This window comes from Pseudophryne corroboree, chromosome 1 (assembly GCF_028390025.1).
Source record: "Pseudophryne corroboree isolate aPseCor3 chromosome 1, aPseCor3.hap2, whole genome shotgun sequence".
Lineage (NCBI taxonomy): Eukaryota > Metazoa > Chordata > Amphibia > Anura > Myobatrachidae > Pseudophryne > Pseudophryne corroboree.
In genome coordinates, this window is record NC_086444.1 from 17,316,871 (window position 1) to 17,334,173 (window position 17,303).

Consider the following 17,303-nt stretch of genomic DNA (forward strand, 5'->3'; position numbering starts at 1 on the left):
TGTTGATGCGCCTTGTCCAGTTTTGATGCGACTTATCCAGTATTGATGCGGCTGTCCTGCCAGTAAGGGGGCCTGATTTTAAGAAAGCAGTACATTAAAAATGTATATTTTATTTAAAATATATTTACTCTGTTTTAATTGTTCTTTGCTTTGCATCTGACAGTGGTATGAATGTGATTGTCTTTGTGACTCATTGACTGATAACTGAACATGAACTATGCGAAGCTACAGCGTGGCTGCGTTATTCTAAGGAGGAATTAACAGACACACAGATTTTATGCAGAAAGCAATGAGTGTATCTTAACTAGGATACGTTGTCTACATTTTTTTTATTTTCGAAATGAATAAAGTAAAAGTTTGTATTAGTAAAAGATGGCTAAGGTGACGTCATTCGCTATGCGTGACGTCACCTAATACATGTGTGCAGGAGAGATTTGTATCCATCTCTGGGCTGTAATACACTGGGTGGGCCTCATTCATTTCTCACACTCTCATCATTAAGTGATAAACCCAAATACAGGGCCTCATTTACATAGCATTACACACACGACTGTATTCATTACACATCTGAATTGCTATCCTAAAAGCCTTTTTGGCTCGCTGTTTTTTCCCGGCTGGCGGCGAGCGCCTGCAGAGTTTTACAGCACCGACTTTTCCAGCACTTCTCTGATACAGTGGAGATTGTGTTCCAGAAATGTTCTGCAAAAGCAATGTTGGTCTGTTTTATACGTTATCCGCCATTCCTTCCACCTGGCGAACTGTACAGCAATTGTTTATTTCACGGTTGTGTCCTGGACAGATTACAGCGAGGGGAAAGACTCGGCCGGCCCTGCTTTCAGCCCGGGTCAAATTTTTTTTTTTTTACAGCGCCAAGAGAACTAATTTATATGAAATAAACTCTTGTATGTGAGAAGTCATGAAGGGAAATAAAAGCGGAGGGGGTGGGGCGATATGCTTTTTTTTTTTTTTTCACTGAGATGGTTAAGTAAAAAGGCGTAGGCGATTGGATTTGTTTTTCTCTCCCCAAAATGTTCCTGAAAGGTGTTATATTTACAAGCCTGGCAATGAAAGTCGTCCATTGATCTTGGAACCTGTATAGTAGAACTCGCAGCTGTGTCAGCTTCCCCCCACACTACCTCATTAACATGCCTTCCTTGTTCTCTGTGGGACCACCTCTGGCTGGTGAGAAAGCAGCAGCAGCTTTTTTACTGGCTCTTTCATTCTGATTTCTTAGTTACTTCTGAGGACACGTGTCTTCCTTGTAGAGCCTCGGGATGACCTCTTGGAGGCCGCGGCATCACTCGGATCAGACGATCTCTGGCTGTGCATTTCCAGGCCGGTGCCGCAGGCTTCACACCTATTTGGGATTTCCAGTAATTGCCCCGGTCACCTGCTCAGGGGACATTGGAGGGGTCATTTATTACCCCATTTCTTTCACAAGTTTGTCTGTTTATAAGTTGTTGCCCCCCCAGCCACCCCCCAACACACAGTTTTATGGAAGCTTTGTCTGATTAAAAGAGAGTGACGCCTGCTTTTATTTTTGCCGGCAAAAAATAAAATAAAAATAAGCTGAGTCAGCGGGATTCATAATAGTCTTGTTACACCAAACAAGTGTCGGGGTCACTACGATGAGAAGCAATTACCAGTGCATAGCCAAGGTCATCATTTGATGCTGTCTAATTTGTGTTTTCTGATGTGTGAACAATCAGTAATGGCGTGCTAGATTTTATTTGCATTATAGAGTTAGTTTTTTCACTCCTTGACTGCAGTCTGTAGATAGATCTACAAATGTCGTCTTCATGTTGTTGACTAAAGTGGCAGTGTGCCGAGCTGCTTAAGGGTTAATCATCCAAATCGAGTGGGTGTCCTGGCATGGGGGTGGCAAGAGTACTTGCGGAGAAGACTGCAGTGTTCTTCTCCTTCTTCTTCTTCTTCTCCTCCTCCTCTCCTCTATACCATTGCCACCAGTTTTAGTTTAAAGCCTTGAACACAACCCAAACTGTGTTGTGATTGCTCTCCCCGGTCTAGCTCCGGACACGCTTTTTTATTTTTATTAGGTCTCACTGTGGAGCGTTGTGCAATTAGCTTTGAATAAACTTTCAGGTAGCCGTAGACACGAACTCATTCCCTTGCCGTACCTATTTAAGATAAAAAGACTCCAGAGATATTATCTCTTTTTTAATATATCTGTACGTGTTTCTCTTTATCCTGTTTCCCCCGGTGCGCTATGAAAATATGCTCAGAGGGGGGAGAAGGCTGGACTGAGAACGAGCGCCAAGCGGTGGGAGGGCGTTGATGAGAGCAGTCTGTGTCTTTTGGAAAAGAAATCCCAGACTGACTCCAATACAATAAGGCAGAATGAAACGGTGGCGTGCTAGTTAAAATAAGGAAAATGTGGAAGCGAGACCAATTCAATTTGAGCCATTTCGCATGACAAAAAAAGAAAAAAAACAAGGAATAGTTTGGGTTTTATTGGAGCTTTGGGCACCACGCGTGCCAGGAACTTGCGAGGAGCGCAAAGATCAAAAGACATGGAGAGCTTGGAAGCTGGAGCCAGAATACTGTGAGGGGGAAGGAACAGAAGAGGGAGGGGAATGTTGAGTTGAGCAAGAATGTAGGGGGGAGTGTTTGGCGTTGGGCTTCTTTCCATCCGTTTGATTTCGGGGGGTGAGTGACGTTGATAATGTTGATGAGGCACGGAGGTCCAAAGCGGCAATGGAGGTCTCCACTTAGCATCTGAGGAAACATGTCTTATGCACGCAAATGCCTTTAATTTACCATCTGGTTATGTTTTTTAAGCCGTTCCATTAAGCAGTCTTCTACTGCTCGTACCTCTTGAAGGCCACGTTGGAAACTCTTTAAGGCACAAAGTTGGAATGCCTCATCACAGGCACTTTTACTTCCAGGCCATAATTCTTAGTTGGAAACCAGACTGGTTGGTTTAGGCCGTGTATTGAACAATTGCTTGTCCTAAATTGACTCTTACTCTTAGGAAAGGGGGTAATTAGAAGACTTGCCAGCATCCGACTAATTCCATTGAGATTGCTTACAATCTGGATTGTTTTTATTTAGTTAAGTCTTACAGGATGTGTGAACATAGCCCAGCTCTTTCCACTCAGAGATCACAGGACGATATGACATTGATAAATTTTGTACATATTGTGTGGCTAATCAGAAAATAGAAGAACAGAGAGGGGTTGATGATAAATGTAGCTTACAGCTGAGCCATGCCGTTAACTGTGTAACAGATGTATCTTGCTTTCTGATCTGTTCTTCTGTTGGAGTAGGCTTCTTGTCCACGGCTTCCATTGGGTCGTTTGTCTCCAGGGAGGCAGATTTACTAAATGCCGGTTTTGCCAAATTCGTCAATGAGTGGCAGCTGTAGTAAGTACTAAGCAGGGCTGAGTTAGTATTTGTTTCTGTTGCCACTTTAAACTCATTGGTGAAAGCCGGCGATCATCGATGGCTTCCACAAGCCAGAGGTTTAGTAAACAACTATGTACTGGTGAGTGCAGGTAAATGCATAAATGATACCTAATTTAATCTTAATAACCGAAAATCTCGGAATTTAGCTCAGGCATTGGAATTGGGTAACATGGTTGCTCAGTGGCTAGGATTCAAACATCACAGCATTGGGGTCATAGGTTCAGTTCCCTGTATGTGTTGGGATTGTATATTCTCACAGTGTATCAGTGGGCATCATCCAGGTGCTGCCACTGGCCAGGGATATACAGGTAGATTAACTGGTGTCTGTGACCATGGGCGATGGAATATAGTGGTCCAACCAGGAAGCGGGCAGGGCTAGGACTGGGTGCAGGGATACGGATCAGCATGCATTATAATCGGAGGTGTACAGCCACACCTCTTGGGTGGTGGGTACTGTATGGGCTAGAGCAAACGTACACGATGAAGCACTATATAACTGATTTTGATTGGCCCTCCAGCAGAGGGTTTGGTATGTAATACCGGCGGTCGGGATGCTGGTGGTCACATGACCGATAACGGCATCCCAACACTGAAGATCTCGTCACTGGACTGGATAAGTATTTTTTTTACCCTCCCTAGTCCCCTACTCTAACCCTCGGGGTGTGGCAGCTGCGGCTAACCCCCGAGGGGTGGCGACAATGGCTAACCACCCACTTCAAGTGCCTAACCCTAAACCGCCCTAGTGCCTAACTCATACCCCGATATTTACCTTTGGGATGTCGGCTGTCGGTGTTACGGCGCCGGTCTCCTGAGTGGTGTCAGGAATCCGACATCGGTCATTAGCAACACAAGTATATGATATCATTTTGCGGTTCTTTCTTTGTACTATTGTTTGTCCTTTCCATTTGGACATTCTGAAGAAGATTCTCACTGGATTTGTAGAGGAGGTGTTTAAAATGGACTTTCAGATGTATTAATAACATTGTCCAGACACTGGGGCAGATGTAATTAGCCTGGAGAAGTGATAAGTGTAAGGTGAGAGCGCACCAGCCAATCAGCTCCTAACTGTCATTTTTCAAACCCGTAATGATTGGCTGGTGCGTTATCACCTTCCACTTATCACTTCTTTATCACTTCTTGGACATAAAACATCTGCTCCACTATTCACCAATCACAAGGCATGGTTTTGCCTTGTAAGAGATTACCCCTTTAAAAAAATGTACAAGAGCGACCAGCATCCGCCACCTCCGGCGCTCCTGAGCGTAATTACGTGCCGCCGCTTATCAACTGATCAGGTAACTGGTTAAGGCTCTAATTTCCTAACAAAAAATTCCTTAAGGGTAGCTTGTGAAAATGGGTGCAGATGAGTATAATTATATACTGTATACTGATTGTAATGCTGAACTGCTGGGTCTGTGTTTCTCAGATCGGGTCCCATTCTGCTCCGTTGCATCTGAAAGTTGCAATCACACCAACGTACATCTTTTCACTTATCTCAGATTATCCCTCAGGGCGACCCCTCCGATCTGCACAAGATCTGAGTCTCTCGTCCACACGCATTACCTGTTCTCATGCACGGTTACAGGGCTGTAGTCAGGATGCACTCAATCTGTGGAATGCCCTCCCATGCACAATAAGACTTTCCTCTAGTCTCCAAACCTTGAAGTGTCCCCTGAAAATTCACCTCCTCAGGTGCTGCATTACATATCCACCTACTGTATGTGACCTGTTGTGGATAACGTACATAGCCAGCTCCTCCGCACATCACAATCAGAATGTATAATTCTACATTATAGATATACAGAGCAGAGCTCGGCAGAAGGTCCAGCTATTTATACATGCCTTATCTGCTAGACGGAGCCTGCATCCCTTACTACTATTAGGAAGTACTCCGTTCAGGACTAGATTAGACTGGGATGACGCCAGTTATGTTATATCTCTCTGGGTGTCTACGTGTAGAGAAGAATATGTGTATCAGTCTCCGTCTGTGTACACTCATCATTAAACATTAATCTCGTTCAGTGGCGCTCTCACTTCCGCTCTGTAAATTCACAATGAAATAGTGAACAGAAAGGATTATTCCTGGCCTGTCCGCCTGCTCACAGCCCATGATACGCAGATTAAACGATCATCTTCTATAGATTCGGCAGACACATTTAATTTCCAACATATTAAACCCTGGAGCTAACGCGGAGTAGACAATGGGTGTTATGAATGAGTTTCATTTTAGCAAAGACTTAACATGTAGTTAAATATGAAATGTAGTCAGCAGAAAGATTTAATAAAAGGAATAAATTGGGCTAAATTAAAACTCTAAACCACGCCAATGACTTCCATAGATTTCACATTACAGACGCCGGGGAATTCAGGACAAAATATTCTACTAATTGTGTGATCTGTTATACAAAATAAGCCTACAACCTGGATGTGTAACAATACGACATAGGGGGTCATTCCGAGTTGTTCGCTCGCTAACAGTTTTTAGCAGCCGTGCAAACGCTATGCCGCCGCCCACTGGGGAGTGTATTTTAGCTTAGCAGAAGTGCGAACGCCTTTTCAGCTGAGCTCTGCAAAAACAGTTTGTGCAGTTTCAGAGTAGCTTGCGATCACTTCAGCCTATTCGTGTCCGGATTTGACGTCATACACCCGCCCAGCGAACACCCAGCCACGCCTGCGTTTTATCAGACACGCCTGCGTTTTTGCAAACACTCCCTGAAAACGGTCAGTTGACACCCAGAAACGCCCCCTTCCTGTCAATCTTCTTGCGGCTGTCAGTGCGAAGAAAAACTTCGCTAGAACCTGAGCACAGCCACAAAGGGCTTTGTACCCATACCTCGCGCGTGCGCATTGTGGGTCAAACGCATGCGCATAAATGCCGTTTTTTCACCTGATCGCTGCGCTGCGAAAATCGGCAGCGAGCGATCAACTCGGAATGACCCCCATAGTCTCTCCGCTTCCCATATTACTGTACATGTACCATGTTACTGTACATGTACTCTGATGTACAGCTGTGTATTACACCGATATCTAGCGTGTAACTAAGTGTCTCTACATGTACTCTGACGTACAGCCGTGTGTTACACCGATATCTGAGCGTGTAACTAAGTGTCTGTTACATGTACTCTGATGTACAGCCGTGTGTTATACTGATATCTGAGGGTGTAACGAAGTGTCTTCACATGTACTCTGATGTACAGCCATGTGTTACACCGATATCTGAGTGTGTAACTAAGTGTCTGCTACATGTATTCTGATGTACAGCCATGTGTTACACCGATATCTGAGTGTGTAACTAAGTGTCTGCTACATGTATTCTGATGTACAGCCATGTGTTACACCGATATCTGAGTGTGTAACTAAGTGTCTCTACATGTACTCTGATGTACAGCTGTGTGTTATACTGATATCTGAGTGTGTAACTAAGTGTCTCTACATGTACTCTGATGTACAGCTGTGTGTTATACTGATATCTGAGTGTGTAACTAAGTGTCTCTACATGTACTCTGATGTACAGCCGTGTGTTATACTGATATCTGAGTGTGTAACAATCTGCTACATGTACTCTGATGTACAGCCGTGTGTTATACTGATATCTGAGTGTGTAACTAAGTGTCTCTACATGTACTCAGATGTACAGCTGTGTGTTATACTGATATCTGAGTGTGTAACTAAGTGTCTCTACATGTACTCTGATGTACAGCCGTGTGTTATACTGATATCTGAGTGTGTAACAATCTGCTACATGTACTCTGATGTACAGCCGTGTGTTATACTGATATCTGAGTGTGTAACTAAGTGTCTCTACATGTACTCAGATGTACAGCCGTGTGTTATACTGATATCTGAGTGTGTAACTAAGTGTCTCTACATGTACTCAGATGTACAGCCGTGTGTTAAACTGATATCTGAATGTGTAACTAATACCCCTTTCACATCGCACAAATAACCCGGTACCGACACGGCATATTGCCGTGTCGAACCGGGTCAGTGTGCGATGTGAAAGCACACTGGCCGATTTAGCGGGTCGCCTGACCCGGTAAATCAACCCGGTAAAAAAGAAGGGTTTTACCCGGGTTGATTACCGGGTCAGGTGCGGTGTGAATGGGAGCCGTGTCGATGCGACACGGTTCCCATTCACAAGATAGGGAGAGGCGGCGCTGGAGATGAGCTCATCTCCCGACGCCGCCTCCACCCCCGCCCCTGCTGCTGCTGCGCGCTCCGTTGTTATGGCAACCGACCCGGCAGCGGAGTGCAAATGCCGGATCCCACCCGGTAAGTACACGTTTGTCTTACCGGGTAGGATCCGGCATTTGCAGTCTGAATGCAGCATAAGTGTCTCTACATGTACTCTGATGTACAGCCGTGTGTTATACTGATATCTGAGCGTGTAAGTAAGTGCCTCTACATGTACTCTGATGTACAGCCGTGTGTTATACTGATATCTGAGTGTGTAACTAAATGTCTCTACATGTACTCTGATGTACAGCCGTGTGTTATACTGATATCTGAATGTGTAATTAAGTGTCTCTACATGTACTCTGATGTACAGCCGTGTGTTATACTGATATCTGAGTGTGTAACTAAGTTACACCATTATATGAGCGTGTATCTATCTGCTACATGTAGTGTATACGAGACACCATTTATTGTTACATCATACCAAATGACAGCCAGGTTGATTTTGCCTTTGAAATAATTGCCACTATAAGTTGGCGGGAAGTCGCTGATGCCTGCGTCTCGCAGGCGATTACATGTACCCCGTACTGTTCTTTACATATACAGAAAATTATATCAATAACAATAAGACATTTTCTCATTGTCCCTTTTTGCAATGTGTAATTGTGGTAAGTGGCGTTCTGTGGCGGCGCGCTGCCCTCCGTCAGCGTTCTAAGTTTCTCACATATTCTAACTTTCTTTCATAAGTTACATAAGAGGATTGTCATTGGTGCAAAGACGCCATTTCTTCCAGGTGTGGGCGTGCCATCAAGATTACCCATCCTCCCCTGGGGTGTGGTATGTTAGCTAGATTAGACTTAGGTCGACAGTGTCTAGGTCAACCACCATTGGTCGACAGTAAGTAGATCGACATGTTTTCTAGGTTCACATGAGAAAAGATCGACATGAGTTTTTTTACTTTTTTTGGTGTCATTTTCTCCGTACATTGACCTGGAACCCCAATTAGTGCACCGTGTCCCCTCGCTTTGCTCGCCATGCTTCAGCACAGGTTACCGTTCCCAATTATAGTCCACGTGGATCGTAAAGTATGAAAAAGTAAAAAAAAAAATGTGAAAAACTTATGTCGACATTTTGTCATGTCGATCCAGAACATGTCGACCTAGAAACCATGTCGACCTAAAGGCCAGATCCCCCTCCCCTGGGGTATTTCCATCAACCAGTTGCTATCCTGGATTCTTTGGCTGTGTAACTGTCTATATATAAAGGGATATTCACCTGTATAAACAGCTACAAAACTCAGCCTGAATGAGATTAATGCATGTAGGTAGTCATTTCTAAAAGTGTCTTAATTACACACAGTTTGTGTAACTTTCCATATCTCACACGAAATTAAGTAGGGAAATATAGTACGCCTGCTTGCTCCTGTTCTACCTGTAAAACAAATGCAATATCTCAGAGCAGAAATATCTCTTAATACAGCACCAGATGGAATTGACAATGACAAACAGCAGTATAATGACAGCCATTACCACAATTAACATAAAGACATTGTCTAGACAGTCATCTCTTTCCGCAGGAACACAATGTAGGTTCTCATCTAGTGATAAGATGCAATAAGGGCACCAGATTATCTTGGCGCGATAAGGCAGTCCCTTGTTGCCGCTCTTGCGCTCCCAGATCCCACTTCTACCACCAACTGCTGAGGAGTATTCTTATACCATAAAATGAGGTCCAGGAAGTGACAAATTGTTATAGATTGTAAGCTTGTGAGCAGTGCCCTCCTACCTCTATGTCTGTCTGTTTTTGCCAAGTTTGTTCTATTACTGTTCTAATTGTAAAGCACAATGGATTATGCTGCGCTATATAAGAAACTGTTAATTAATAATAATTGTTTTAAAGCAAACAATACAGACTGTATGGCAGAACATCAAAGTGGGAAGTTTATTGCTTGGCCTCATTTCTAAGGAGACATTTCACATAGTAATATATTAAGAAGAATTTATGTTACTACATGTATTCATTAATTCTTCCAATTAGCAGATATGTAACAGCTAGATAATGGGAGTGAAGTGCAAATGTGACAGGAGGCCATCTTTTGAACTAAGGGGAGGTAACCAATCAGGTACGATGATACAGGGTGTGGGGTTTTGTAATTTTGTCCGATGTTTCATCCTAATTTTTTTTTATGGGGTATCCTATTAGATCAATGACTGCAGGTAATTGGATACCACCCTAAGTGCTGTAGCTACCTACTTACCTACCTAATCTATCTATCTATCTGTCTATCTATCTATCTATCTATCTATCTATCTATCTATCTATCTATCTATCCCCTTACTTACCTACCTAATCTACTTACCTACCTAATCTATCTAACTCACTCACTCCTATCGATCTATTGATCTATCGATCTATCATGTATCTATCGATCTATCTATCTATCCCCTTACCTACCTAATCTACCTACCTAATCTATCTAACTAAATAACTAACTAACTCATATCTCATAGGTATCTATCTATCTATCTATCTATCTATCTATCTATCTATCTATCTATCTATCTATCTATCTATCGTTACTGCTCTATAACTGTGATGCATTAGATCTGACATTGGGATGACAAGTGCTGTATTGAAATGCAATTAGTTATTATTGCTAGCAGATTATCTTGCATTGTGAAAGTGTTACAGAACTCTCTGTGTCTCTCCAAATCTCATATTAAAATTACACCATAAAATGGTATGCGTAACGCAGTGAAAGTATTTTCTAATTATTCTGATGCAGAAGGGACTATTGTACCAGCACAGTCTGCGAGTGACTAATTATTTGATTCGTTAACATCTGCACAGTATGCAGAAAGATTATTTTCGTGTTATTAAATTTAGTACACTTGAGCTGAGGTTTATATAAGGTCAGACCTGGAGGTGTATGTATTATAATGGCTGTATGAGGAAGGGGATGCATTCGCTGCAAGTACAGTATGTTTCACATTCCCAGAAACAAGCGGCCGATACGCATCCGAAGCCAGTAACCGCGTGGGATTCAACTGGAACTCTGAGATGAATAGAAGCCCGTCTCACCCCCCTCCCGCTGACCACCCCCACATGTCAGACATGATCAGTTAGAGGTGGCCGTATGCGTGTTGGTTCTGTGTAAGATATGTGTTGCTCTTTGATGTATACATTGTTGTCTATGCCTCCGTTCGCCTGGTTAAATAAAAAGGGTATACAACTTTGCAGTTTGACGATTTCATGCCATTGCGATACAACTAGACAAGAACGCATCCACATCATTATATTATGTCATATACCATTAGGGTATTGTGTCTGCAGCATCATACACATTTGTACAGCTGACATACGCCTGACACAAATGATACTGAACAGATGTGTGTAAATACGTGTTATTTTCCTATGTGTGTTTTAGAATACACGTATGTCTAATTCTACTGGAGAGCTAACATGAATACATGGTGATTCGGGCGCAGCCAGGGATTTCTGTATGTACCATCATGGCATTATTCCCACCTCAATCCCTGTTCTATCCTCGGCGGCCAGTAACCAGAAGGGCAAAGCAATAATTGCGTTATTAGCTTTCAGTTTCCAAACAGGCATTTTAGCTGCCAGGATACGTTTCTGTGTGATGCCAAATGAAGTTTGTCATTAATGGCCCATTTTGCCATCTGAGGCGTGGGTCTATGCTGCTGGGGCCCCTATGCAGACAGATGGGTAGTAGGACCATTGTTACATCCTTGGTGGCACATGCTGCTGTGTCTATAGGGCTTCTTCTTCATCTTCTTTCTTCTTCTTCCTCCTTCTTTCTTCTTCTTCTTCCCAAAACTGAGCCTGCTGGGAGGTCCGGCACATAGTCACAGGACGTCACAATATAAACGGAACCTTCTCCAATCTCCTCCCGTGTTAGTTGTTCATCTGTTTTATTTATATATAGTTACATTGTTACAGTCGCCATTCAGTGCATTTCCCCCACCGTCCTATCAGACTAAAACACCCATTTCAATTCTTAAATCTATTTAATTCTGTTACCATATAAAATCTTTAGGGGAAATTCGTTTAGCCATGGGTGCCATGCCCTATGCGCGTTTAATAATGTTATGCGCATTTTACAGGATATTTTCAGGAAGTGCGCTGCGGAATATGTGTGCGCTATATAAATAACTGTTAAGAAATAAATAATAAATAAAGAGCGCTCCCGAATGCAGTTCAATGAGAGATGTCATGTGTTAAGGCCCGTATTCGGGGGCAGATCTAGGGAGAGATGTGTACTAAGCATGTGTGTGGAGCGGGGGGGGGGGTGTGCTCATTTCACCCAGCGGGTGAAGTGAGCGACCTGCTAGATTGGCCTGCATGCAGGCCACTCTAGCACCAGCGATAGCGATGCGCGGGGCTGCGCATCGCTATCGCTCTAGTCAGATTGCTTAGATTTTAAGCAGCGATCGCTCCGTGAGTACCCCCCTTAACTGCTGCAATGTAAGGAGAGTGTAGGACGATGGGAGTGGTCATAAGGACAGTGTAGGAGGCTGTGAGTGGCCATAAGGACAGTGCAGGAGGCTGTGAGGGGAATGAGGACAGTGCAGGAGGCTGTGAGGGGAAATAAGGACAGTGCAGGAGGCTGTGAGGGGAAATAAGGACAGTGCAGGAGGCTGTGAGGGGAAATAAGGACAGTGTAGGAGGCTGTGAGAGGAATAAGGACAGTGTAGGAGGCTGTGAGGGGAAATAAGGACAGTGTAGGAGGCTGTGAGGGGAATAAGGACAGTGTAGGAGGCTGTGAGGGGAATAAGGACAGTGTAGGAGGCTGTGAGGGGAAATAAGGACAGTGTAGGAGGCTGTGAGGGGAAATAAGGACAGTGTAGGAGGCTGTGAGGGGAAATAAGGACAGTGTAGGAGGCTGTGAGGGGAAATAAGGACAGTGTAGGAGGCTGTGAGGGGAAATAAGGACAGTGTAGGAGGCTGTGAGGGGAAATAAGGACAGTGTAGGAGGCTGTGAGGGGAAATAAGGACAGTGTAGGAGGCTGTGAGGGGAAATAAGGACAGTGTAGGAGGCTGTGAGGGGAAATAAGGACAGTGTAGGAGGCTGTGAGGGGAAATAAGGACAGTGTAGGAGGCTGTGAGGGGAATAAGGACAGTGTAGGAGGCTGTGAGGGGAAATAAGGACAGTGTAGGAGGCTGTGAGGGGAAATAAGGACAGTGTAGGAGGCTGTGAGGGGAAATAAGGACAGTGTAGGAGGCTGTGAGGGGAAATAAGGACAGTGTAGGAGGCTGTGAGGGGAAATAAGGACAGTGTAGGAGGCTGTGAGGGGAAATAAGGACAGTGTAGGAGGCTGTGAGGGGAATAAGGACAGTGTAGGAGGCTGTGAGGGGAATAAGGACAGTGTAGGAGGCTGTGAGGGGAATAAGGACAGTGTAGGAGGCTGTGAGGGGAAATAAAGACAGTGTAGGAGGCTGTGAGGGGAAATAAAGACAGTGTAGGAGGCTGTGAGGGGAAATAAAGACAGTGTAGGAGGCTGTGAGGGGAATAAGGACAGTGTAGGAGGCTGTGAGGGGCATAAGGACAGTGTAGGAGGCTGTGAGAGGAATAAGGACAGTGTAGGAGGCTGTGAGGGGAATAAGGACAGTGTAGGAGGCTGTGAGGGGAATAAGGACAGTGTAGGAGGCTGTGAGGGGAATAAGGACAGTGTAGGAGGCTGTGAGGGGAATAAGGACAGTGTAGGAGGCTGTGAGGGGAATAAGGACAGTGTAGGAGGCTGTGAGGGGAAATAAGGACAGTGTAGGAGGCTGTGAGGGGAAATAAGGACAGTGTAGGAGGCTGTGAGGGGAATAAGGACAGTGTAGGAGGCTGTGAGGGGAAATAAGGACAGTGTAGGAGGCTGTGAGGGGAAATAAGGACAGTGTAGGAGGCTGTGAGGGGAAATAAGGACAGTGTAGGAGGCTGTGAGGGGAAATAAGGACAGTGTAGGAGGCTGTGAGGGGAAATAAGGACAGTGTAGGAGGCTGTGAGGGGAAATAAGGACAGTGTAGGAGGCTGTGAGGGGAATAAGGACAGTGCAGGAGGCTGTGAGGGGAATAAGGACAGTGCAGGAGGCTGTGAGGGGAAATAAGGACAGTGCAGGAGGCTGTGAGGGGAAATAAGGACAGTGCAGGAGGCTGTGAGGGGAAATAAGGACAGTGCAGGAGGCTGTGAGGGGAAATAAGGACAGTGCAGGAGGCTGTGAGGGGAAATAAGGACAGTGCAGGAGGCTGTGAGGGGAAATAAGGACAGCGCAGGAGGCTGTGAGGGGAATAAGGACAGCGTAGGAGGCTGTGAGGGGAATAAGGACAGCGTAGGAGGCTGTGAGAGGAATAAGGACAGCGTAGGAGGCTGTGAGGGGAGTAAGGACAGCGTAGGAGGCTGTGAGGGGAGTAAGGACAGCGTAGGAGGCTGTGAGGGGAATAAGGACAGCGTAGGAGGCTGTGAGGGGAATAAGGACAGCGTAGGAGGCTGTGAGGGGCATAAGGACAGCGTAGGAGGCTGTGAGGGGCATAAGGACAGCGTAGGAGGCTGTGAGGGGAATAAGGACAGCGCAGGAGGCTGTGAGGGGAAATAAGGACAGCGCAGGAGGCTGTGAGGGGAAATAAGGACAGCGCAGGAGGCTGTGAGGGGAAATAAGGACAGCGCAGGAGGCTGTGAGAGGAATAAGGACAGCGTAGGAGGCTGTGAGGGGCATAAGGACAGTGTAGGAGGCTGTGAGGGGAAATAAGGACAGTGTAGGAGGCTGTGAGGGGAAATACGGACAGTGTAGGAGGCTGTGAGGGGAATAAGGACAGTGTAGGAGGCTGTGAGGGGAATAAGGACAGTGTAGGAGGCTGTGAGGGGAATAAGGACAGTGTAGGAGGCTGTGAGGGGAAATAAGGACAGTGTAGGAGGCTGTGAGGGGAAATAAAGACAGTGTAGGAGGCTGTGAGGGGAATAAGGACAGTGTAGGAGGCTGTGAGGGGCATAAGGACAGTGTAGGAGGCTGTGAGAGGAATAAGGACAGTGTAGGAGGCTGTGAGGGGAATAAGGACAGTGTAGGAGGCTGTGAGGGGAATAAGGACAGTGTAGGAGGCTGTGAGGGGAATAAGGACAGTGTAGGAGGCTGTGAGGGGAATAAGGACAGTGTAGGAGGCTGTGAGGGGAATAAGGACAGTGTAGGAGGCTGTGAGGGGAAATAAGGACAGTGTAGGAGGCTGTGAGGGGAAATAAGGACAGTGTAGGAGGCTGTGAGGGGAAATAAGGACAGTGTAGGAGGCTGTGAGGGGAAATAAGGACAGTGTAGGAGGCTGTGAGGGGAAATAAGGACAGTGTAGGAGGCTGTGAGAGGAATAAGGACAGCGTAGGAGGCTGTGAGGGGAATAAGGACAGCGTAGGAGGCTGTGAGAGGAATAAGGACAGCGTAGGAGGCTGTGAGGGGAATAAGGACAGCGTAGGAGGCTGTGAGGGGAGTAAGGACAGCGTAGGAGGCTGTGAGGGGAATAAGGACAGCGTAGGAGGCTGTGAGGGGAATAAGGACAGCGTAGGAGGCTGTGAGGGGCATAAGGACAGCGTAGGAGGCTGTGAGGGGCATAAGGACAGCGCAGGAGGCTGTGAGGGGAATAAGGACAGCGCAGGAGGCTGTGAGGGGAAATAAGGACAGTGCAGGAGGCTGTGAGGGGAAATAAGGACAGTGCAGGAGGCTGTGAGAGGAATAAGGACAGTGTAGGAGGCTGTGAGGGGCATAAGGACAGTGTAGGAGGCTGTGAGGGGAAATAAGGACAGTGTAGGAGGCTGTGAGGGGAATAAGAACAGTGTAGGAGGCTGTGAGGGGAAATAAGGACAGTGCAGGAGGCTGTGAGGGGCATAAGGACAGTGTAGGAGGCTGTGAGGGGAATAAGGACAGTGTAGGAGGCTGTGAGGGGCATAAGGACAGTGTAGGAGGCTGTGAGGGGAAATAAGGACAGTGTAGGAGGCTGTGAGGGGAATAAGAACAGTGTAGGAGGCTGTGAGGGGAAATAAGGACAGTGTAGGAGGCTGTGAGGGGCATAAGGACAGTGTAGGAGGCTGTGAGGGGAATAAGGACAGTGTAGGAGGCTGTGAGGGGAAATAAGGACAGTGCAGGAGGCTGTGAGGGGCATAAGGACAGTGTAGGAGGCTGTGAGGGGAAATAAGGACAGTGTAGGAGGCTGTGAGAGGAATAAGGACAGTGTAGGAGGCTGTAAGGGGAATAAGGACAGTGTAGGAGGCTGTGAGGGGAATAAGGACAGTGTAGGAGGCTGTGAGGGGAAATAAGGACAGTGTAGGAGGCTGTGAGGGGAAATAAGGACAGTGTAGGAGGCTGTGAGGGGAATAAGGACAGTGTAGGAGGCTGTGAGGGGAATAAGGACAGTGTAGGAGGCTGTGAGGGGAATAAGGACAGTGCAGGAGGCTGTGAGGGGAAATAAGGACAGTGCAGGAGGCTGTGAGGGGAAATAAGGACAGTGCAGGAGGCTGTGAGGGGAAATAAGGACAGTGCAGGAGGCTGTGAGGGGAAATAAGGACAGTGTAGGAGGATGTGAGGGGTATAAGGACAGTGTAGGAGGCTGTGAGGGGAATAAGGACAGTGTAGGAGGCTGTGAGGGGAAATAAGGACAGTGTAGGAGGATGTGAGGGGAATAAGAACAGTGTAGGAGGCTGTGAGGGGAAATAAGGACAGTGCAGGAGGCTGTGAGGGGCATAAGGACAGTGCAGGAGGCTGTGAGGGGAATAAGGACAGTGTAGGAGGCTGTGAGGGGCATAAGGACAGTGTAGGAGGCTGTGAGGGGAAATAAGGACAGTGTAGGAGGCTGTGAGGGGAATAAGGACAGTGTAGGAGGCTGTGAGGGGAATAAGGACAGTGTAGGAGGCTGTGAGGGGAATAAGGACAGTGTAGGAGGCTGTGAGGGGAATAAGGACAGTGCAGGAGGCTGTGAGGGGAAATAAGGACAGTGCAGGAGGCTGTGAGGGGAAATAAGGACAGTGCAGGAGGCTGTGAGGGGAAATAAGGACAGTGCAGGAGGCTGTGAGGGGAAATAAGGACAGTGTAGGAGGATGTGAGGGGTATAAGGACAGTGCAGGAGGCTGTGAGGGGCATAAGGACAGTGTAGGAGGCTGTGAGGGGAAATAAGGACAGTGTAGGAGGCTGTGAGGGGAATAAGAACAGTGTAGGAGGCTGTGAGGGGAAATAAGGACAGTGCAGGAGGCTGTGAGGGGCATAAGGACAGTGTAGGAGGCTGTGAGGGGAATAAGGACAGTGTAGGAGGCTGTGAGGGGCATAAGGACAGTGTAGGAGGCTGTGAGGGGAAATAAGGACAGTGTAGGAGGCTGTGAGGGGAATAAGAACAGTGTAGGAGGCTGTGAGGGGAAATAAGGACAGTGTAGGAGGCTGTGAGGGGCATAAGGACAGTGTAGGAGGCTGTGAGGGGAATAAGGACAGTGCAGGAGGCTGTGAGGGGAAATAAGGACAGTGCAGGAGGCTGTGAGGGGCATAAGGACAGTGTAGGAGGCTGTGAGGGGAAATAAGGACAGTGTAGGAGGCTGTGAGAGGAATAAGGACAGTGTAGGAGGCTGTAAGGGGAATAAGGACAGTGTAGGAGGCTGTGAGGGGAATAAGGACAGTGTAGGAGGCTGTGAGGGGAAATAAGGACAGTGTAGGAGGCTGTGAGGGGAAATA